Source organism: Hypanus sabinus, chromosome 3 (genome assembly GCF_030144855.1).
Source record: "Hypanus sabinus isolate sHypSab1 chromosome 3, sHypSab1.hap1, whole genome shotgun sequence".
Taxonomy (NCBI): domain Eukaryota; kingdom Metazoa; phylum Chordata; class Chondrichthyes; order Myliobatiformes; family Dasyatidae; genus Hypanus; species Hypanus sabinus.
This window is the reverse complement of record NC_082708.1, coordinates 83,504,817-83,530,443: the sequence shown is the minus strand read 5'-3', so window position 1 is coordinate 83,530,443 and position 25,627 is coordinate 83,504,817. Positions and strand designations below refer to the sequence as shown.

The 25,627-nt window shown below is 42.5% G+C and overlaps 1 protein-coding gene and 1 pseudogene across 1 annotated transcript in view; both read left to right on the top strand.

The window, feature by feature from the left end:
• The window catches only part of LOC132391486 (NALCN channel auxiliary factor 1), a 781,780-nt gene that overhangs the window by 505,073 nt on the left and 251,080 nt on the right, over positions 1 to 25,627 (top strand). The window lies entirely within an intron of this gene.
• On the top strand, positions 3,590 to 4,514 carry LOC132391487 (sin3 histone deacetylase corepressor complex component SDS3-like; annotated as a pseudogene).

The following is a 25,627-nucleotide window of genomic DNA, read 5'->3' as shown; positions in this document are numbered from 1 at the left end:
TTTACCTGACCTACACCATCATTCTAAGCTATAAAGTGGTTCTTTGGTCTACAGTATTGGATATTATATCAGTGCTGCTATTCTGACTCCAAACTCATTACATAATCAAATACTCAATATGTCTCTCTTGATCTTTCTTTTTCTTCAATAAGTTTCACAGAACAGGACAGCTTTCACAGTTGTCCTGTTGAATCTTAATTACTTTGGTGATAAAGCAATAGGCCTCTGAGTTTGAAGTCTGTATTACATTTCTGGAACTCATACTTTCAGTTATTTGAGCACTAATAGCATTGCCTTCTGTATGAAAATGACAGATAGATTTACATTGTAGCCATAATAAGTTTAAAACCTGATTAATCCTGTGTAGAAATTGGGTTCTTATCCATTATATACCAATATAGTCTATTTCATCCAGACGGAAATTGAGCTGCCACTTGACTTTCTCTGAAAAATATCCCGTGCTTTGAAGTATTGTTATTTTTAAACAAGAATGATGCTGCAAATTGTGCAAATGGTCTCAACCTAACACTGCAACATTCTGTACATTATTAAGAAGTGAAACAAAGGTTTCTAGCCTTCAAGAGCAAGTCTTTTAACTAGTTCATCACATATGTAAGAGAAAAGAATCCATTTAAAGTGACCAGATGATAAAAATCATGCAAAAATCTTGAGAAGCAAAGTAAACATTTGAACCCCAATGTTATCTAAAACTTTGAAAACTTTTTTATAATGTCCATTTCTTTAAAACAAAATCAGATTGACATCTTTTTGTTAGAAAACTTGAGAGATTTCATACTACCTGGCCTTGATCACATAAGCGAGGCTGACATTTCAGTGCAATAATTAGGAATGATATGCGGCAGAGATGTCAACATGCAGATGAAATATAAAATTTAGGCCAAGCATTACCTTTCAATGATAAAAATGTTTCTGTGGTTATATATGAAAACAGGGGAGTCCTTCCAATATCCAGTCCAATTAACATTGCTAAAAACACAAAATTCATCTTTGTTCTGCTCATGGTAACACTCTGTGTGTAAATTTGCTATACTGTCCTATTTTCCCAACTCCTAAAATATATCAGTGGCTGTAAAGGGTTTCTAAATGAGCTGACATCATAAATGCTGCATTATGGATATTCATTGCTTCCTCCTTTTGTTTATAAATGTCAGGGGGAGCTGCCAAAGTCATAAGATTTGTTCTTAATTGCTCAGTGGGTGATACTGCAGACTCTTTCAGATAATTACAGCATAACAACAGCTTAAAAATGATTAGGTAGTGTACCATATAGCCTACAGTATAATAAGGGACTACTTTATGTTTTATTGACACGTCGTTGAATGAGCTATTAGGTGCGTATTGATCTGTACGTGTGTGCCGAGTCAGATTTCACCAGTAAAGAACCATGAAACTTAGCACCCGTCTTCAGTGTTTTTATTAAGACCATTGTTGTGTAATCTGGCCTATACACAACAAATTGGCGACAAGGTTAATGAACCTACATTAAACCGGAATGCCATGCTTTAATTGATAATGACACTTGGAAGAAGAGCGCAAGGAATGAGCCAAGGAGCGGGAGGAGGAGGCAGAGCGAGGCCTTGAGTCTGAAAGGGAGCAGGAGCACAGCCAGGGTTGGGAGCATCGGGAGACCAAGAGACACAGTCTGAGCCGCAGAACGTCCAGCCAAGACCACAGCCGGCACTGACCCCCAGGGGCTGAGGGTCTGCCTGCCCCAGAAAGGAGATAAGAAGGAGTGACACACACACATCCAGATGGAGTGTGCTCATGGCGCTAGCAAAAAGGACACGTAAGACAAAAAGAAAGCAAGGGGAGAACAGAGCTAAACTTACTTAAGAAATATGCCAATGATTGGAACCATTACAGCATTTGATAGTGGCATTGAAGACTAGAGTCTTCAATACGAGGCTGTGGTGGCCAGTGCTATCATGTTTGCTGTTGTGTGCTGGGGCAGCAGGCTGAGGGTAGCAGACACCAACAGAATCGATAAACTCATTTGTAAGGACAGCGATGTTGTGGGGGTGGAACTGGACTCTCTGACTGTGGTGTCTGAAAAGAGGATGCTGTCCAAGTTGCATGCCATCTTGGACAATGTCTCCCATCCACTCCATAATGTACTGGTTAGGCACAGGAGTACATTCAGCCAGAGACTCCTTCCACCGAGATGCAACACTGAGCATCATAGGAAGTCATTCCTGCCTGTGGCCATCAAACTTTACAACTCTTCCCTCGGAGTGTCAGACACCCTGAAACAATAGGCTGTTTCTGGACTAATTTCCACTTGGCATTACTTACTTATTAATATTTAATTATTTATGGTTTTATATTGCTATATTTCTATACTATTCTTGGTTGGTGCGACTGTAACAAAACCCAATTTTCCTCAGGATCAATAAAGTATCTCTGTCTGTCTGTCTGTCTGTCTGACGACTTATATTGAAAGAGTTGAGTTATATTGTGAGGCTAACAGGGTTAAGGATGAAAAGAAAGCCAGAGACTTACCCAGCAAAAACATACAAGCTGCTACAGAGCTTGCTAACCCCTGAAAAGCCCGCTGACAAAACATTCAAGCAAATAGTAGACGTTCTCCAACAGCATTTAAACCCCAAACCACTGGTCATTGCTGAAAGATTTAAATTTCACAATTGAAATCAGAGTGAAAATGAAAGCATTTCAGAATATCGTGCTGAAATACACAAATTATCCGAACATTGTCAATTTAGAGCTGGTCTACTGGACGCATTGAGGGGCAGGTTAGTGTGTGGCATGCACTGTGAAACCACACAGAAGAAGCTTCTGTGTGAAAGAGACCTTACATTCGAGAAAGCACTAAACATTGCAGTATTAATGGAAATAGCGGCACAGGGTGCTTCCCAGATACAACAAACATCTCTGGAATATGCCACAAATAAAATGTTACTGAACAGAAATGAAGGAAAGAAATGTTACCATTGTGGGAACAGGTCACATGACCCAGATGACTGTTGGTTTAAAGACAAAGAATGCAGAAACTGTGGCAAACAGGGCCACATTGGCAGAGTATGCAAAGCTTGTAAATGGCAGAAAAAGGGCAAAATACAGAGAAAAAAGCAACCCCAGAAAGGAAAATAGAACAATGTACACAAAATGGAAGAAAGCAAATTCTAATGAAAATGACTCAGACGAAAGTGGATTTTCTTTTCGGCAACTTCACAGCGTGAAAGAGACAGATGATTGAAGAGTAATATGGATCACTCCACAACTGGGAGGCGTGAGACTGAAAATGGAGTTGGACACAGACTCAGCTTTAACAATGATCTCTGTACACGACTACAAATAACTGTTTTCTCACATACCTCTGAAATGAACTAAACTACTGCTAAAGACTTACACAGGACAGAGAGTGCGTCCCAAAGGTAAAATTAAAGTGATAGTGACCTACGGAGACAAAATACAGCAGTTGGACCTCTATGTACTAAAAAATGGAGGACCACTATTGTTGGGACATGAATGGCTCAGGAAAATCCAGTTGGATTGGCACACCGTCAAGGCACTAGATGTGTCAAAAAAGGAGGGCAGCTCAGCGGGGAAGATGTCCGCAGCTCTCCTCTCACCCATTGTTGACTATTACAATGACAAGGAGGAGCTAGACAGCGTTGATGATGAGGACGAACACAGTATCTGTGGTTGTGACTCGGATGAAGATACAGAGGATGCAAGAGAGACAGATATTGCCAACAAGCAGGATGATGAAGACTACCTGGAAGTAAAAGAGCAGATGTACCAGGAGAAATTGACGTCTATCAAAAGACAGCTACAGCAGTTACAGGAAGGCACTTTGCAACAGTATCAGAAAAGGATGAAGAAACTAGATCAGCAATACAAGGAAGGAATACTAAATGCAGAGCTTTTTCTGCAACTGGAGACAGAACAAGTGGAAAGGAATTATATTAAAGAGAAGTGAAGGAATCTGAAGATAAAAAGATTGAGTTAGAAGAAAAGCAAAAGATGATTGAGAATGAGAAGCTAACAATGGAACTCACAGGAGATTCTATGGAGGTAAAGCCAATAATGACTAAGAAACTAAGGAGGAGACCTAATGACCCTGTTCCAATTCCAGACAAAAGATGAAAACCTGCACCTGCGCATTTAAATTCTTGTTAACAGATGAACAGATAATGGAAGATCTGCAAACTCTTAATAAGCTTAAATCTCCAAATAGACCAGCATCTCCATCTTCTCCTGAGCATCTTCCCAGCACTCCTGCTGAATTACCAGCACAAAGATATGAAGCACAAATAGAAGATGGAAAGTTATATTATGATTAGAGATGGTATCATAAAGGTCAGGCTATCTATTTGGAATCTAAGGAGAATACGAAGATTGGCTGTGTAATTAGCTCAGTTGGAACAAATGAGATATGGGTAAGGAAGACAAGTGATAGCACAAAGATGTGTATATAACTAGGACAGCTGCACAGAGGAGTCTTCATTATATGGAGGCGATCTTCTGCCTAGAACTCTTAGCAAGTTGGAGGCACACATCTTCTTAAGTCCCTATGCTCAGAGGTCAACTTTTCATGACTTTTATATGGAAATCTGTATTAAAACAAAAAAGTTTATTGACAGAAATTATCAGAGAGGCAGAGAAGTTCCCCCCCCCCCAGAGACTTGAGTTATAAATGGGTCTTAGACCAAAAAAAAGACTTGTTATAATTTGATATTATTAAGTTACCAAGTAAACAAATGGTAGGCATTTGTACGTTAAGGGTAAACATATTTGTTTAGCATAATGCCCCAGTAAAAAACACGGTTGATACACTATTAAAATAAAAGGTGAGGAGTGTACCGTAGAGCCTACAGTATAATAAGGGACTACCTTCTGTTTTAGTGACACGTTGTTGAATGTGCTATTAGGCACGTATTGATCTGTACGTGTGTGCCAGGTCAGACTCGGCCAGTAAAGAACCATGAACCTTAACTCCTGTCTCCAGAGTTTTTATTAATAGCATTATTGTGTAACCCAGCCACATACACAACAGGTAGGAATAGTATAGGTGACAGAGGTGGAGGGGTGTAGGCTGCAGAAAGTATGGTAGATGGCTAGTGGATTAGGTGGAGCACATATGGTCTGAAAAGGGAGCTGTTAAACTGTGTCCATTGACCATTGTTTTCTCAGAACTATATGGCAAATGAAAATGCAATCAAAGAGCATAAACAGTACAACACGTAAGTGAGGGAAAACAGTGGCACTTTGTTAAAGGATTTTAGATATGTACGTCTCATAATCACCCACAGCCTATGGAGCTGGCAGATTTTGAAACCAGTCTGTGAGCAGTGAATATCATAGGCTGGTACTACCATTATTTAACATAACAATACTGCCACTGTTTGACATCAAAGTCAACAGTATGAGGTTGACACAGAGCCTACAATCTGTCTTAACTTCATACAACTGAAAGTGATGTTAAACAGCTTGAGGAATCTGTGATCGCTCTCAAAACATGAACCACTTACAGGCTAGTTGCTGAAATATTTCCTCTGGTTGTTCTTTCAGTTTATATTTTCATGCTTTTTTATATATACGTATTCGTAAGGAGTTCATTAATCATTATCAGGTGATTAATATTTTTTTAATTAATTTTAAAGCTTGGGTATAATACACTTGCCTTCAGACATGGGAGATATGGACATTGGGGTGGTCTTTCTCATCATCAGGAGAATGTGAAGGGGCCACAGTGAAGAGGGACAAGCTGCCATGAAAGGAACAAGGACAGTTATTAAGAGGCCATGTACGCGAGGGATGGTGTTTTCACAATTGGACACTGGTAATGATAAATGAGACATCTTTGCTTCACTAAGGATTCTGAACAAAAGAAAGCATGACTGTGAACTTCTATGCATCTGGCTCTTTCCAGGAAGTTGCTGACATTACAAAGACTTCTTTGCAGTTGAAGGTGCATTGATGCATAAGGGAAGTCATTGGCACTCTTCATGCACAGAGAAACAACCTTCTCTTATTGATCTTGCCAATAACAATGAAGTGAAGCAAGCACAGGATTTGCATGAATTGTCTGCATACCCTGGAGCATGGTGTTCTTTTGCATGTGTCTCATCTGTAGTCAGTCATGTATCTGAGCCAACAAGAATTTCATTCTTTTAAATATGACTCGGAAGTGTATAGCATCATTCAGGCCAATTTGTGGTTTCCTGTCAGCATCACAGTTTGTTCATTCCTTGACAATCCTGCATACCAGTTATATCACAAACATCACAATAAACCAAAGAGAAATGTGGGGTCAACAGGGTTTATTCTCTCTTGATGTGTTTCTTGACTTTGATTCAGAGTCAAGTTGGCAGACACACATTAAAATATGGTGTTCCAGAGAAATTTACACATGTCCCAAAATAAAATGTCTGGTACTTGTACCACATGGGAAGAACCTTTAGTATTCAGCTGACTGGGTTCTGTAGATTTATGATTTATCATAATATCCCATGAGGTCACTGATAGACACACAAGGAAAAGAAGATGAAGATGGGGGATGTGGATGAAGAAGAGGAAGGGAGGAAGCCAGACTTATGGCCTACCTCTTGCTGTTCAGTTTGTAAGTTGACAAAATATCCTTGAGTGTTACACTGATCTTAACTACAATGCCCCACGCAACTACCTACTCCTCCTTCAGCTCCAAGGTTGACCTCTCCTTTTTTCTCACAATGTAAAAGTTCATACAAAATCATATGCCATTTCAAAAGCATTAATAAAATTATTCTATTGAGCTTTTTAGATAACTAGAGTCACCCTGTGCATTCCATTTGTCCCTCTTTTCTATATTGTAGCTGAGAGATCCTGATCTTGTAGCTGCTGTGCAGCTGGATAACAGTAGTCTGAGTTTTGACATTAGAAAACTGCCAGCTTCCACTGCAAAATACAGGTGCCTCATCTCTGCCTCTTGGTCTGCATTGGCACCTGAGGATGAGGCAGGTGGGCGCAGGTATACATGGACACCAATTCCATTGCGGAAAAGATGGACTCAAGATCTGTCAAGAACTCTTTGCCAATTGATACCTCGATAAGGGTTGAGACTAAATACAAGATCCCCACCAGGCTTTCAGGTGCACTAAACATTCAAGTTACTTTTGTCATCAAAGTTCGTCAAAGTCTTCTTACTCTTCAACAGTAGAGCTCATGAACAACCCTCCAAGGATGCACAAACTGCCATATCCTTTCTCACTAGGCTAACAGGCCTGATGTTTAAACACAAAAAGATTCTCTTTTCTCATTCACCTTTCTCCTTCATGAGTGTATCTTTCCATTTTTGACTATTTGAAATTAAAAGGACCAGAGTTTGGTTATGGTGAGTACAAGGAGAAAGTGAGGACTGCACATTCATTCCAGGCACAACTTGTAAAACTGGCACGTGAGGAAGAAGTGGGAAGGAAGTAGGATAGTTAGGTACTTGTGCATCCTCATTTTGATTACTTTTGCCTTCTCTGCTGGTTGCAGCCTATGGTGGGCTCCTTTCTATAACAGCCAGCGCTGATGGAATAGATAACTGTGACCAAGTTTGCAGGTGATTCAAAGATAGGTTAAAGTGCAGGTAGTGATCAGGAAGCAGGGTATATGACAGATTAGGTAAATGGGCAAAGAAGTGGCAGATGGGATACAGTGCAGGGAAGTGTACGGCTGCATACTTTCGTAGAAGGGATAAAGGCATAACTATCTTCTAAAAGGGAAGAAAATTCAGAAATCAGAGGTGCAAAGCGACTTTGGAGTCATTGTGCAGGATTCCCTAAAGATTAACTTATAGATTGACTCAGTGATGGGGAAGGAAACATTAGCATTCATTTCAAGAGGGTGAGAAGATGAAAGCATGGATGTAATGCTGAAACTTTATGAGACATTGGTCAGACAGCACTTGGAGTATTGTAAGTAGTTTTGGTTCTCTGCCTAAGAAAGGATATGCTGGCATTGGGAAAGGATCAAATGTATAAAGTGGATTTGTGGACTCCGGGACTGTACTCAATATAGTTTAGAAGAATAAGAGGGGTTCTCATTAGAAACTATTGAATATTGAAAGGCCTAGATAGAGTGAATGTTTCTGATAGTTGGGGAGTCTAGATCCAGAGGGCACAGTCTCAGAATATGGTGATATCCCTTTCAGAGATGAGGAGGTATTTCCTTCAACAAAGGGTGGTGAATCTGTGGAATTTATTGCCACAGTCAGCAGTGGAGTCCAAGTCGCTGGGTATATTTAAAGCAGAGGTTGATAGGTTCTTGATTTGTAAGGGCATCAGAGGTCACAAGGAGAAAGTAGGAGAATGGGATTGAGAGGGATAATAAATTAGCCATGATGGAATGGCGGAGCAGACTCAATGAGCCAAATGGCATAAATCTGTTCCTGTATCTTATGGTCTTATGTCACCTGCAGCCAAACATGACTCTCCCAGCCCTTTAATTTCCACCGTCTCTTGCTGTGTCGCACTTTCTTCAAGGAAGAGGTAACTGTCAGTCATTACCTTGAAATATATTTGGGCTCCAGTTGAATCACTTATACATATGGGCTTGCAATAGCACCAAATTCCTGAGCTAGAATTGCAGATTGCTAGGTGCTGGATGTACAGGGAACAGGCTTGTGTTGCAGTTCATAGGATATGATATCTAATGATAAATGTATTAATAATTTGCATAATTATAAAATCTCTTCCTGCATTGAATACAAATCCTTAAAATTGAACCCTGGGATTTGGCCTTCACCACTAACTTTCTGCCTATGTACAAACTTCTGCCTTCTTGCCAACGCCATATACTCAGTGCAACTCCACTCTGAGAATACCAGGTACTGTGTATTTCCATCGTTTCCATTGTGATCTGCTTGCTTTCTTCTGTTGGTTCTTCCACTGGTTGGCTGATTAAATCCTGGAAATTATAGTAAAATACTGATAATCGAAGATCCAGTTGTTCAGAAATCCTGATGGTTCAACATCTGACTCATTGGTCAGGAGTGCAAGCTGAGGATATGGTGAGTGGCAGGAGAGGGTTGAAACACCATGGAATGGCAAAGTTATGTTCCAGAGTGTTTGTATGTTTCATCTCATTGGGTTCTAATTCCTGCCACATCGCCCTTCGTAAATTTACCACAGCTCTGTTTCCTGGCATTTTAGATTTGTATGCTTAAAAAAAACAGTAGTATGTGGGGAATATGGTATTCCAAAAAGTCTGCTAGCCCATCACTTTCAAAATACCACGTGTGTGGAATTATTGCAGTTTGATTGTAGCAGACGACGTGAAACTGGCCTCCACTGCAGTCAGCATGTGCAAGTTAGTCATGCATTGTCATTCTAATGTTCACTAATCCTCACCAAAATAGTCTGCAAATCCTTACATGATTGGCTGTTGCTCCAAATACTACACTCCAGATTCAATTTGCAAAGATACATTCTCAGCACTCCTAGCCGGCACAATACTCCCTTCCTTCAGGAGGTGTAGGCTACATTACATAATGTCAAACACAAGCAATATTATTCCATCAATGAAATATATCAGAATTAGTGAATACCATTAGCTTATTCATTAATAATTTCTTTCCATATTTCTTATTGACCAATGCTTTGTGATTCGAGAATGAATTACCTCTATCCGCTTCTGGAGTTCTGGGAGTCCAATGCTGGATTTGCAGACACTGACATACGTTGTCCTTGCTACGAAAGGTGTGGTCTTTTTTTGGATGTTATGTGTTCCTTCCGATGTACACACTTGATTTCTAGAATTTCAGTTGTAGAATCTCAAGGCACTCAGATCCTCTTCTTCCCTTTACATCAAGCAGCAATCATTACAGGTAAAGGCATAGCTTCATTCCACCACCCATTTCCTAACATAGGAATGAGGACTAGGTTTATGGCATTTGTCTCCTCAAGCCTACTCAGTCATACACTGGCTCATAGCTGATCTGTGTCACCTCAGCTCTACAGTGCCTGGGCTGATCTTTCATCACTTTCCTTATTAAAAATACAAACCTCTGATTCAAAGATTGCATTGTGGCGACCCACTTCCCAGCGCACTCGAACCGGCTCACAAATAGCCAGCGTGCAGGCACAAAGGCCAGGTACACCACAAAGAGAAAAAGCCTACGGGGGTTTGTGAGTAAGTGTCTCTTGGAGCATCCGCGCCCGGGGAGGACGGGATGAGGGAGGCTTTAAAGCAAGGCTGTGAAGTTCAAATAAAATCATCTTTAATTGCAGTTTACCGACTCAGTGACATTATTTTAGCGCTGCGTGTAGCACACCGCTACAATTGGTGACCCCGACGGTCCAAACAATTTTTGGACCGGAGATGACCGACACCGCATCTGTTCATGCGGTTTCATTGAAACTGCCAAGCTTCTGGATGCTGCGACCTCACCTACGGTTCCAGCAAGCAGAAGCCCAATTCCACATTCGGCAGATAACCTCAGAGGACACACATTACTACTACATGGTGAGCTCCCTCGACCAGGACACAGCGGCCCAGATTGCGGAGTTCGTACAGTCTCCCCCAGCGGACGGCAAGTACACGGAATTCAAAGCCCTGCTCCTCAGGACTTTCGGATTCTCACGGCGCGAGCGAGCTGGCCGTCTACTGCACCTGGATGGCTTGGGAGACAGACCTCCATCAGCTTTAATGAATGAGATGTTGTCTCTGGCCGACGGACACACACCCTGCCTCGTGTTTGAGCAGGCATTCCTGGAGCAGCTGCCCGAGGATATACGCCTGCTGCTGTCCGACGCGGATTTCAGCGACCCCCGGAAGGTGGCAGCCCGGGCGGACTTGCTGTGGAACGCCAAGAAGGTGAGTGGGGCGTCCATCGCACAGATCACCAGGCCACGCTCCCAGCAGCAAACCAGTCCAGGCCCGGCCGCAGAGCCCGCTAACCCCAGAGGCAGGGGTGGGGAGCCCAACGAACAATGGTGTTTCTACCACCAGCGGTGGGGCGCAGAAGCCCTCCGTTGTCGCCCGCCCTGCCAGTTCCCAGGAAACGCCAGGGCCAGCCGCCACTGATGGCTACGGCGGCTGGCCATCGGGATAGCCTCCTGTATGTGTGGGACCAGCGGTTGGGACGCTGTTTTTTGGTCGACACCGGTGCCGAGATCAGCGTCTTACCTCCGACGAGTTACGACACCCGCAGCAGGGCACCGGGTCCCCCCCTGAGGGCCGTGAATGGCAGCACAGTAAGGACCTATGGCACCCGTCAGGTGCAGCTACAGTTCGGCTCCAGCCTGTTCACGTGGGACTTCACACTGGCCGCCGTAGCCCAACCGCTTCTGGGTACGGATTTTTTGCGGGCTCACAGCCTACTGGTCGACCTGCCGAGACAGAGACTGGTCCATGCCGAGACCTTTCAGACGTTCTCCCTGGGTGCAGCCCAGTTTCCAGCCCCTCACCTCGACTCCATCATGCTGACCAACAACGACTTCACCAGGGTCCTGGTGGATTTCCCATCAGTTCTGGCACCGCAGTTCACAGCGGCCATGCCCCAACACGGCGTACAGCACCACATCCCAACCCAGGGACCACCCCACCACGCCCGTGCTCAGCGGCTTCCCCCGGACAAGCTCCGACTGGCGAAGGAGGAGTTCCAGAGGATGGAGGAATTGGGGATCATCCGGCGGTCCGACAGCCCATGGGCCTCCCCCCTGCACATGGTGCCCAAAGCGACAGGAGGCTGGAGACCGTGCGGCGACTACCACAGGCTGAACAAGGCTACCACACCGGACCGCTACCCTGTGCCGCACATTCAGGACTTTGCAGCAAACCTGCACGGCGCACGGATCTTCTCCAAGGTAGACCTCGTCCAGGGATACCATCAAATCCCGATGCATCCGGACGACATCCCCAAAATGGCTCTCATCACCCCGTTCGGCCTTTTCGAGTTCCTCCACATGCCGTTCGGCCTGAAGAATGCCGCACAGACATTCCAGCGGTTAATGGACGCAGTGGGACGCCACCTGACTTCACATTCACCTAGTTGGACGACATCCTCATAGCCAGCAGCAGTCGTCAGGAGCATCTGTCCCACCTCCGTCAACTCTATGCCCGGCTGAGTGAATACGGTCTAACAATCAACCCGGCCAAATGCCAGTTCGGGCTCGACACCATTGACTTCCTGGGCCACAGGATGACTAAAGACGGGGCAACCCCTCTGCCCGCTAAGGTAGATGCGGTCCGCCATTTCCCCCAACCCACCACGATCAAAGGCCTTCAGGAATTTGTAGGTATGGTCAATTTCTACCATCGATTCCTTCCTTCAGCTGCCCGGATCATGCACCCCCTGTTCGCCCTGCTGTTGGGTTCGGGCAAGGACATTACCTGGGACGAGGAGTCTGCTGCCGCTTTCATTCAAATGACGGAAGCCTTGGCGAACGCCGCGATGCTAGTACATCCCAGAATGGACGTCCCTACCGCCCTCACAGTGGACGCATCTAACACGGCAGTCGGTGGGGTACTAGAGCAGCTTATCGCAGGTCGCTGGCAACCCCTGGCGTTTTTCAGCAAACACCTACAACCACCCGAGCTCAAATACAGTGTTTTCGACCGGGAACTGTTGGCGCTATACCTGGCAATCTGGCATTTCAGGTACTTCTTAGAAGGTCGGCCCTTCACCGCGTTCACGGACCACAAACCGCTTACCTTTGCGTTTACGAAAGCATCCGACCCCTGGTCGTCCCGCCAGCATCGCCACCTGTCCTACATCTCTGAATACACGACGGATGTCCGGCACGTCTCGGGTAAGGACAATGTCGTGGCGGATGCGCTCTCTCGCCCTAACATTCATGCCCTTTCACAAGGGGTAGACTTTGAGGCCCTGGCAGAGGCACAGGAGGCAGATCCCTAGTTACAGAACCACAGTCTCCAATTTGCAGCCCAGGTGAGAGGACCCTACTCTGTGACGTCGCCACCGGCCAACGCCGTCCTGTCGTCCCGGCACCTTGGCAGCGACGTGTTTTCAACTCCATTCATAACTTGGCGCACCCCTCCATCCGGACAACCATCTCGATGGTTTCCAGCAAATTTGTTTGGCACGGACTCCGCAAGCAGGTCAGTGAATGGGCCAGAACGTGCATGCACTGCCAAACAGCCAAGGTGCAGCGGCACACCAAAGCCCCACCGCAGCAGTTCCATCCAGCCCACCGGCGTTTCGACCACATTCATGTGGATATCGTGGGCCCCTGCCAGTGTCACGAGGAGCGCGGCACCTCCTGACTATCGTGGACCGGTTCACAAGATGGCCAGAGGCGGTCCCGCTCACCGACACCACCTCCAAATCTTGAGCCCGGACACTGATCGCCACCTGGGTGTCCCACTTTGGTGTACCGGCCCACATTACCTCCGACAGAGGTGCCCAGTTCACCTCCAGACTGTGGTCAGCTATGGCCAGCCTTTTGGGGACTCAGCTGCACCACACCACTGCCTACCACCCACAGTTGAACGGGCTAGTGGAGCGTTTCCACCGTCACCTGAAGTCGGCCCTCATGGCCCGCCTGCGAGGAGCCAACTGGGCGGATGAGCTTCCCTGGGTCCTACTTGGCATCCGCACGGCACCCAAAGACGATCTGCACGCCTCGTCGGCTGAGTTGGTGTACAGCACGCCCCTGGTCGTCCCCGGGGAGTTCATACCAGCCCCAAGGGGGCAGGAGGACGAATCCGCAGCAGTCCTGGGCAGACTGCGTGAGAGGCTCAGTGACCTGGCCCCCATACCCACTTCGCAGCACGGGCAGAACCCGACCTGCGTACCCAAAGACCTGCAGAACTGTAAGTTTGTGTTTGCACGAAGGGGGGGGGGGGGCATCGGCCACTGCTGCAACGGCTCTACGAGGGGCCGTTTACGGTGCTCCAGAACAACGGGTCCACGTTGGTGCTGGACGTTGGGGGGTGAGAGGAGGTTTTCACGGTGGACCGACTCAAACCGGCCCATGTGGATCTGGTGCAACCAGTCGAGTTTCCGGCACCGCGGCGCAGAGGCCGACCTCCCAAACAGGGTCCGGCCTAGACTGTGGACATTGGGGGGTGTATCGCCGGTCCTGGGGGCGGGGGGGTAATGTGGCGACCCACTTCCTAGCGCACTTGAACCGGCTCACAAATAGCCAGCGTGCAGGCACAAAGGCCAGGTACACCACAAAGGGAAAAAGCCTGCGGGGGTTTGTGAGTACGTGTCCCTTGGAGCATCCGCGCCCGGGGAGGACGGGATGAGGGAGGCTTTAAAGCAAGGCTGTGAAGTTCGAATAAAATCATCTTTAATTGCAGTTTACCGACTCCGTGTCGTTATTTTAGCGCTGCGTGTAGCACACCACTACAGCATCATTTGTAGAAAATATTCTCCTCATCTGCCTTGTATTTAAACAATGCCCACTAATTTTGGGTTCTCCCTTGAGAGGAAGCATTTTCTCCAGATACACCTCGTCAGAACTCCTCAGGATCTGGTATATTTGAATTGCACTCTCACTCTTCTAAACTAATCTACCCTGACTAATCTTTCTTCATAATGCACCACTCTGGGTATTAGCTGAACATTTATTAGCCTTGTATTGTATTGAATTTTCTTTCAGTATTCCAAAGGAACTGCTCCCCTCTGAGCCCAAGATGTGTTGGCTCAGCTTTCCATCATCCACCTGCCTTTTCATGACAATTCAATTACAACCACAAAGGATGTAACATTCACCCTTTTCACTATATACTTGCATCCTGCCAGGAAACAAAGCAGCAAGTTAACTCTTCCAGTTTGGAATTACTGCATTCACTGGTTATGATGAGGCAAAACCCAACGCAGATAGGATGACAGAAGACAATTATCTTTCAGTTGCGAAAACAGAAAATGCTGGAAACACTCAGTTGGTGAGAGGGCATATGTGCAATGATAAACAGTTAATGTTTCATATTCAAAACTCATTGTCAAAACAAGTGAACATCTCTGACCTGAAACTTTGAATTTACTTCACTTCCCATAGATACTTCTTGACCCATTGAGTGTTTAAGCATTTTTATTCATTTTTAAAATTTCAGATTACCTGCATATGCATTTTTTAATTTTCTTGAGCTTTTAGTACATTTCTGCTTAATCCTCCATCCTACTGAGATTCATGCACTTCTTTTCAGCTTGGCAAATTATGCCTTTCCAAGTAACAAATTCAACAATTTCAGAGGACTGACCATTCCAGTGATAAGTTTCACATTTATAACATCTAGTTCGGTTTTTCTTTATATCTCCTTTCATGTAAAGTCAGCTTACGTTTGTTGTCTATTTACTGTTTTCCACTCCCTACTTTCTGCTCTTAGTCATTGGTCTTTACCATCCATTTACCACTTACACCCCCTTCACATTGTCACTCAATCTCTTCTGTCCTCAACCTACCACAGATTTCCCTCTTGTTTTCCACCTGTCTCCACCCCACCCCTAACCACCACCCAATCAGTTCCAGGAAAACTTAAGTATGTTTTAATTCAAATTCGCCTTGCTCTGATGAAATGCAAACAAATCATAATGTGGATTTGTTTTTTTTATATTTCAGATTTCTTGCATCTGCAGTACTTCTGCAAGAAATATTTGGCTATTTGAATGCCTTGATAAAGAATCAGATTTTTAATAAATATTTCCTATGGTTCACAAATGTTCTGTATACAGTACATAAACAGTAAATCAATATTTCCTGGCAAAAATATTTATGTTCTTCCTAACCTTGAAATATTTTCCACTATCCCCGTCTTTGATTCTCTGCCACAGGAACTGTTGGGCTAGACTACCATTCATTCCAGCCATTGATTCACAAAGACTGATGTCCCTGTTTATTTCTCTCAACATCACTGTCGATGTTACATTGTACACATACGTAACATTACAATTTAAAGTGGCCTGAATCTAAAGATGCAAAACTTAAAGCTAGGCAAAACACAGATTCAAACCCAAGCCTTTTCTTTCTGTTTTCTGTACGAACACTATAGTCAAATTAAGAATCATTTAAATGCATATGGTCTACTGTGAAATTTTATAGTACGGATTCGTAACCAGGCAACACATCACACGTATCCAGACCAACAAGGTTTCTCAAGTTTGGCTGGCCCAGAGGCTGTCTACCCCTGGACAAATGCATGGTGGCTGAACCTGAGGGTTACAGTTATTTTTCTGATTCTTTAACTTAATATGTGCTACCTAAATTAGGATTCTTCTTGTCAAACAATAGATTAGCTGAATAGGTTCTTTTTTTTTAATCTGAAAGTAGCAGGTGTCTAGGCTGATCAACTAAAGCATATCTTCCTTTTCCACACGGTATCATGTATACTCCTTCACTTGGTCATTTCTTGGCTGCATTAGGCTTGGGAAAAAAATCATTAGAACAGTCAATATTTTTTTTAATTTAGTTGATGTATGTTAATAAAAGCAAAAATATCGTGCTACGTGTCTATTTTGTTACTCATTAAGTGTCTCACAAGAGAGTAGACAATCAGTACAAAAAAAAAGGCAGCAAATAGTGTGGGCAGCATAGTGATAATTTTACCATGAGACACTATTCAATAAACTAGAGAGTGCCTTCACTTTGCATCTAATTTTATATAATTTCAAAGTAATGGTAACTTACTCTATCACTTCATATGGCATTTAGCCATTGTGTAGATTGATTTCTGAATGTATTGCCTAAGTGCATACAAAACTCACTGTTGAGTATATGAAGTAAATAAGACCAACAAACACGCTACTTCACCAGAGTTCCCCAGATATTGTTGAAAGCAGTTTACTTCTTACTGTTTACAGAAAAGAAAAATTTAAGTTGAAATAGCTGTACTTCACAAATCTTTCGGAACCTGTACAATTATAGACTCTTCCCCTCTCTATAATGTCTTAAAATTGACTTTTGCATTCTACCTTGTATGGCATTGACATAATACCTTGTTGTAGATGATTGTATTGCTACCTTGGCATCAACTGAATCCTTGTTCCTTGGTGACCTCTCCCCAAGTTTCCCTAATGTCAACTATTCTGGATACATTACCTGTCTAAAACACAGCAATGGCTGCTTAAAACATATCACAGCTTAGTTTCTCCCAACTGTTCCAGTCATCTCCACTTACCTGGCTTCAGTTATCTCCCTCAACCTTTGAATTTAATTACTTTCTAATTCTTTTCCAGTTAGCAACATTAAACATGCCCCCGGTAATGATTATGTTCTTCCTAATTTAGATTCCATTGACTGCAATGGAATTGCATACAATACAGCCACTAGCCTTACACTGAAATTAAAGACAGATATTTCATAACTTTCAGATTTGTGTATCAGTACCTGGATTTTTTTCTCGTGAATTTTGTGTCACTAAATCTTCCCTAAACCACTTTGTCCACAAGATTTCTTGTTCATATTCAAGCTCAATCCCTTGACCAAACCATTACTCAAGGTTCCTGTACTCTTGTGATCTCTGTCATGTTAACTGCTTCCTTATAGTCACAACCACCCACATCCCTTTCACACTGTTTGCTCTACATCTGTCCCAGAAAGATGTTTTTCCTTTTAGTTGCTGCACTTTCAACTTCGTGGGGAACCCTGGACCTTCATAAACTGCATGACCTTAGTCCTTGCTGATTTCTTCACCTTACCACTAATCTGCAGTATTGATGCTATTGAACCAGGAAAATCATTTGCCATGACATACAAAAAAGCTGGATGAACTCAGCAGGTCGGGCTTTTCTTCATCCAGCTCTTTTGTACGTCTTGATGTAACAACAGCATCTGCTGTGCACTTTATGTTTATAAATCACTTACCGTTTCAGATCCTAGCCATTCTCTTTTGAACGGGTTCTGTCTTTTTTTCTTCAAGTTGATGGATGCACAATTCATTTCATTCTTTTTTATGAGAAGAAGCCAAACCATATTGCTTGACCGATGTGACCTCCACTACATGTACCCACTAAAGTAAAAGTCTGTTAACCTGCTATTCCATTGTTTGGAATTCCTAGTGGTTCATCGTATGGCTGATGTGCCTCCATCCTTCTGCTCCTTTAAACACACCAGAAATCAATTTTGACACTTCATGTGAGGTCATGAGGGACCTATTCCCATGCTCCTTAAACTCATCAGCGATCCATTCCTATGCCCCAACTCCACCCCGCTTAAGCTCACCAGGGCTACTCCAATGTTCCTCTTAAACTCACAGATTGTATTCCCTGTGCTACTTTAAACTTACACAAATCCCTGGAAAATGTATCATACTGTGCTGTAGCATCTTAAAAAAAAGTAAACCAATTGTGTTTTGGTACATTAAGAAGGAATAACATTGATATACCAACATCAGAACTTCAGCAGTGTTGGAAATTCTGCTGATCCAACACTATTGAAGTTACATTGGTGGCAGATTATAAGTTTTACTGCACATGTTAGCATGTGTACAAAGGTAATGACCTAGAATTCTTTTAGCAGTTCTAATGCTTAGCTGTAGAAGTCTAACATTCTGCTGTGAATTGTAGCAAAGCATCAATCTGGCTTTGCCTGCAGATTCACAGAATAGCCATGTGAAGTAGGCTTTGCCTCACCCAGTCCTCAGTTAGACCGAGGAGGTGGCCAGGAGAAAATTGTAGGAGAGAGCAGTTTGAAATGAAGGTCACTGGGGACAGGACTGGTGAGCGTTGATGTGGAAGGGAATACTTTTGGAAAAGTGAGAAGGGATTGATAAGATTCAGGAAGGAAGAATGCATGAGTCAGGAGCAATGTAAGATGAGTGACAAACCGCTTGGGAAAGGGGAGGAAATCAAAGGGCTAGGAAGAAGAGGTCAGTGAGTAGGAAAGAGTAGAGAAGATACCAGAGAATAGCCAGAGATATGAACAATTGAGGTGTAACAAGACAGTGAGGGGAATGCACAGAAAAAACATGATGGGCCATGGAGTTCAAAGGTGAACTGTTGAGTTTAACAATGAGGAAAGGGAGGTGGTTGATGATGTGATAACACTGATCCATCCCGGAAGATCTTTTAGTGTTGGAGACAACAGCAATGTCCCATGAGGAACAGACTTTCTTATAACACTACCATGGCTGTGTTCAGGACATTTCTGTGGTCAAGACTCATGCTGTTCAATCCACATTTGTACATTTGTGCAGCATAAGTAACATCTCAAATGTGAGTGTGTTGTATGAATATAGTAGGGTGCACTAAAACTTACAGAAGCTTATTATAACAGCAAAATAACACACAACCCTGAAGAGCTTTGCTAGTTTTCCATGTTACCATTGCTAACACCATCACTTTATTCAACTGCCATCTCAACAGGCTAGTCTACTTTCTGCACCTCCAAATAGGCTCATTTTCATCTCTCTGCTGTTCTTTTTGAATTTTCTTTGACCTTCAGTTCTCCTCCAGCTCATTTTCCCCCTTTTCTAGTAAAAAGATGATTGAGTAATGTAAACAGCACATCCCAAGGCCTTCCCTGTCACTTTGGGGGATTTTAAACAGTCCAGCTTAAAAATATCCATAAATAATTTTTATTAACAAATTACCAGAGGAAACAACACACTGGACTACTGTTACACCACTATTACAAGAATGCTTACCATGCTATTCTACACCCACACTTCGGAAAATCTGATCACCTGCTGTACTTCTACTCCCTGAGTACAGGCAGAGACTGAACCAGTAGTGAGGACCAAGGCATGGACAAGGGAAGCGCACGCGTTCTTACACAACTGCTTTGAATTGGCAGACTGGACTGTATTCCGGAATTCATCTTCAAGTCTGAATGAGTACACCATAGCTGTCACTGACTTCTTTAAGACCATGTGGATGCATGTATGCCTACGAGAACTTACTGTACATACCAAAAATCCAAAAGCTGTGGATGAACGAGGAGGTTCATAGTCTGCTTAGTGCTAGATCTGTGGCAATCAAGTGTGCAACCCATGTCTGCACAAGAAAACCAGTTATAACTTGTGGAGGTCTATTTCAAGAGCCAAGAAACACTTCCGGGAGAGGTTAGAGGTGACATCAGATGCATGTCAACTCTGGCAGGGTTTTCGGGCCATTAATTTGTACTAAGCAAAATCCAACATCACAAATGGCAGTGATGCTTCGCTCCAGACAAGCTCAACACCTTTTATGCTGGCTTTAAAAGGGAGAATAAAACTACAGGTATGAGGATCGCTGCAGCACCCAGTGACCCTGTGATCTCTGTCTCAGAGACTGTCATCAGGCTCTCCTTCAAGAGGGTGAACTCTCACAAGGTGACAGGTTATGATTGAGTACCTGGTAAGGCTCTCAAAACTTGTGCCAATCAACAGGCATAGTTGTTCAAAGACATTTTCAATCTCTGGTTGCTACGGTCGGAAGTTCCCACCTGCTTCAAAATGGCAACAGTTATACCAGGGCATAAGAAGAGCAGGGTTAGCTAACAAATAACATCCATTAGCGCTCACATCTATGGTGATGAAGAGGTTGGTTATGGCTAGAATCAACTCCAGCATCAGCAAAGACCTGGAGCTGGACCCACTGCAAGTTGTCTATTGTCACAATAGGTCTACTACGGATGTGATCCTGTTATTCATGTGGCCTTGGATCACCTGGACAATACAAATAACTATTTTAGGATTCTGTTTATTGAATATAAATCAGTGTTTAACACCATAATTCCTACAGTTCTGATCGAAAAGCTCCAGAACTAGGGCCTCTGCACCTCTCTCTGCAATGGGCTCGTCAGCTTCCTAACCAGAAGACCACAACCTGTGTGGATTTGAAATAACATCTCCAGTTCACTGTCAATCAACACTGGCACACCTCAGGGATGTCTGCTTAGCCCACTGTTCTACTCTCCTCACCCATGACTGGGTGGCTAGGCACAGCTCAAAGGCCCTCCATAAATTTGCTGACGATACAACCATTGGTGGCAGAATTTCAGATGGTGACAAGAGGGTGTACAGGAGTGAGATATATCATCTAGTTAAGTGGTATTGTAACAACAGACCAAAGAACTTCTGTGGACTTCAGAAAGGGTAAGACGAGGGAACACACACCAGTTGTCATAAAGGGATCAGAAGTTGAAAGAATGAGCAACTTCAAATTCCTGGATGTTACTATCTCTGAGGATCTAACCTGGACCCAGCATATTGATGCAGCTACAAAGAAGACAAGGCAGTGGCTATACTTCATTAGGAGTTTTAGAAGATTAGGTTGCCACCAAGAACAGTTGCAAGTTTCTACAGATGTACCATGGAGAGCATTCTAACTAGCTGGCATGGTGGGGCTACTACAAAGGATGAAAGTAAGCTGCAGAGAGTTGTAAAATTAGTCATCTCCATCATGGGCACTGTTCTTCATCATATCCAGGTAATCTTCAGGGAGTGGTGCCTCAAAAATGTGGCGTCAATCATTTAGGACCCCCATCACCCACAACATGCCCTCTTCTCATTGCTACCATCAGGGAGGAGGTACAGGAGCCTGAAGGCACACACTCAGCAATTCAGGAACAGCTTCTTCCCCTCTGCCATCTTACTTCTAAATGGACAATGAACCCATTAACACTTCTTCACTACCACTTTGTTTATTTTTTTTGCACACTACTTATTTAATTTAATTATTTTATATTTATTTATTTAATGTAATTCACATTTTACTGTCTCTTTTATTATGCATTACAATGTACTGCTGCCACAAAATTTACAAATTTCATGACTACATTGGTGATATTAAACCTGATTCTGATTCTGATGCAGTGCTTTTTCCGGTTCTCATGTTGACTGACATTGCAAATGATTCATTGCCCCTCTTTATAGTTTGATTTCCTCTCACTCAACTAAATTAATCTCATCTCAAACACTTCTGTCATTCATGAAGTATAGAAAATTTATGATATGAGTAGAAAATCATTTTGTTGTTAATAAAACAAAAGTTATCTTAATCCCACCATCCATAACTAAGTTGGTCATGGCTTTTCAAATAAGCAAGCATCTTTTTAAAAGTAGTTAGCGTTTCTAGCTGGATCACCTTTCTGAGCAGTAAATTTCACACTCCAATCACAATATGAATAATGATTTTGTCCTCATGTTCCCTCAAATCCCTCTCCAACCCCTTACCTTTATGCCCCCCTGGCACAGATAGGTCTTTCAAATTTAATCTCTCTAGACCCCTTATTACTTTCTGCAGCTCAGTTAATTCTGCCCTCAGGGTCCTCTGTTCCAGACAAAGCAATCTCAATTCATCCAATCTTTCCTTTTAGCTATCGGTTTCTAGTCTGGGCAATAATTTCATACATTTTTTTCTTTACAAATTTTCCTAGGCAATCACATCTTTCCTCTAATGTAGTGCCCAGAAATATATGCAATATGAAAGCTGTGGAAAAACTCATACTGTCTAATATTACTGCTTATTCTTATATTCTATGCCTTGGTTCATAAATTATAGCGCTCTACTTGTCTTTTTCTGCTACCTTTAATAATACTCATTTCTCTGCTACGCATTTATATGCCCTTGCAGCATCTAGTATATTACAATGACTTATATTTCTTTGGATTAAATTTGCAACTTCTGTCTCTACTGATTAGACCATCTGTATTTTCTTGGAACCTAAAGCTTTTCCCCTCACTATCAACTATGTAGCCAGTTTCTTTATCATGTCTTTACACTATTAACATATTTTACAAACAGGAAGGGAAAAGGTACTGAACTTCATGGAACCCCATCGCAATCATCCTTCACATTATAATGTACTAATCCACAATAGCATTTTCTTTCTTCACACAGACATAATTTCGGATCCAAGTTGCACCACCACCACAAGGTTGCATGGATTTTAAGTTTTTACCCGTGTGCCATGTGGAACTTGCCAAAAGCATTACTTCAATCCATGTTGACCACACCAACTGCATTGCCCTTGTAAATTGTCCTTGTTACCTCCTCAACAAATTGGTAATGATTATTCAAGATTTAACTTTTCTAAATAACTAATACCGATTCTCAATGTTGTTCAAATAATGTGCCTTGCACTAAAATTGCTGTAAACTATTATGTAAATTCATGGTTTCTCCTCACTACTCCTGGGAACAGGGAAATATTTCCTCCCCTGCTTCTTTTAACAACCTGAGATTAAATCCATCCAGGTCTAGTGATTTATCCATATATTCTAAATGCTGCAGTCTTTCCATTTTCAAAGTGTTTGTCCTATCTATTACTTCACATTATTCCTCTTTCACTGTATCTCCTCCTTTTGCGATCATTACATTGACAATTTTACTCATATCCTCTGCTTACAGTTGTCAGTTGCCAATTCGCCCCTTCGGCATACTTCCTTCCTCACTTTATTTCTTTGCTTTTTATGTACATTGAAAGCATCTTTGCATTTTCCCTGACGTTCTTGTCAGTATCTTGCACCATCACTTTATTAGTTTTCCTTTTCATTGCTGGATTGTTTGTACTCCAGATAGCTGGCTGTATCAGGTTGTCTGTGTCATGCACAAGCTTTGTTTCTTTGCCTTATCTTCCAGTCCATGTATACACTGCTGTTCCGAGATGACAGATCTGGATGAGGCTTAATTTTTGCATGCTATGTTTAACTTCAACACTTCAAATCTCCTTTAGTACCTTATCATTGCACTGAGACTGACTGAGTTTCCACTGAATCATTCTCAATCAAGAAAAAATGTCCATCTCTACATTTAGTAGCATTACTCCATTCGTTCCATTATTCTTTTCCACAACTGTGTTAAATCTAATTGGAATTATACTCACTACCTCAAAAGTACTCTATCATTAACACTTCTTCCACCTGTCTAAACCTGAATTCAGAATTGTTAGAATCTCATTGTGCTTATTGCAAGAGAATGTTTTCTAGAATGCAGTTTAGGAACTTCAAGCTCTTTGCAATTTTCACACAGACTGTATCTCATTTAATAATAATGCGATTGAAATATCTCACTTTTATTACCAGAGTGGTTTTATACTTATCACAAAGTGGCCTAAAAATTTGCTCTGCTAACTTTCGCAAAGAGTTTGAAGGTGTAAAGTTCGACCTTAGCCATGTGATTGCTCCTTTTCTTCATTATTTAGTTTGATCCATATAGCTTCATTAAAAGTTCCTTAAAAAGTATCATCCTTTCTCTCAAGTGTGAATGTTTCTTTAATCAATATTACCACCCTTTCCTTTTTTCAATCCTCCTTACCTCATCTGTAACTAGAAAAGTTCAGCTGGTAGTCCTATCCCTCATTGCCATGTTTCAGTTATAACTAAATTACACACATGTAATTGTCTTTAATGTGACTGGTCTATTTATTAGAAGTAGCTAGGTGCTTGCTTTTCAGCACAGTGAGGCTCATTATCTATTTTCTAAGCTCGATTTGTTTTGCCTTCCACACTCAGCAACTTAGTGTTCCTTCCATTTATAATTCTGCTTTATTTTCATTTCTGAATCTGTGTTCAATATCCCTCCCTCGATCTCCCTCTCAAACGAATTTAAATCTTCACCACTAGTACTTGCAAAGCTGCTCATGAGGCTTTAGGTGAGAGATCTGCTTCTAGAGAAATCTGAAGGTCAGCATGTGCCATGCCCAACGCACCTGCCTTTACACCCAAAGTGTCGTTAAGTTCAGACCGTAACATTGCAGAAAATGAACTGTACATGGTGTGTGACTGGGCAGCTGGAGAGTACAGGGACAGTTCTGGATGTAATATTTTGTCACTGCACTGGATCAGTCAACCTTTACACAATCATGGCAATAAAGATTACCTAAATGATCAAATCATCAAGAAAGCATGATTCATTTACGCTTGACTTAGAACTGTACAATGGCCAGAAGCACAACAAAAGAAAGCATGCTATTTCAATACTATCAAGTCCAAGGTGAATGCAAGCCAACTCATTGTTTCTTGACATGAGCACCCCTTGAAGACTAAACCTGCCTTCCTTTCACCTCTTCTGGGTGCAATGTGAGGATCGATGAATTTCAGAATCGGGTAAGAATTTTAAACACCAGCGTATTAGAGCTGCAGCATGCATACACTTACAAATGTATTAAATATTTATTAAAAGATAAAATTCATTATATTCAAATATTATATTAAATATAATAATATTATATTGTATTTATTAATAATAATTAAAATTTAAATTAATCAATATTGTAAGAAAATTAATAGTTAATATTATGCATTATAATATTATATATTTCATTAAATTCAAATATTCATTAAAAGATTCATAGTCTAGCCAAGTAACAAAATATAGATCTTATGGTTGCACATCAGTTAGTCTGTGTACCTAATGAATGAATAAACAACTTTAGCCAGAGAATGGTGAATCTGTGGAACCTATTGCCACAGGCAGTGGTGGAGGCCAAGTCTTTATGTGTATTTAAGGCAGAGGTTCAATTCGTCAGGTCATGAAGGGATATGGGGAGAAGGCAGGAGATTAAGACTGAAAGGAAAAATGGGTATGTCATGATGGAACAGCAGAGTAGACTCAATGAGCCAAATGGCCTAATTCTGCTCCTATATCTTATGGTTTTATGAATAATAAAGATAAAGCACGAAATTAATGATTCATCGCACTATTTCAAATTTATGATGGAATGATACTTCGGACCAGGAGTCTCATCTAAAAACCTTGAGTGAACAACAGATCCTTTGAATTGAGTCAT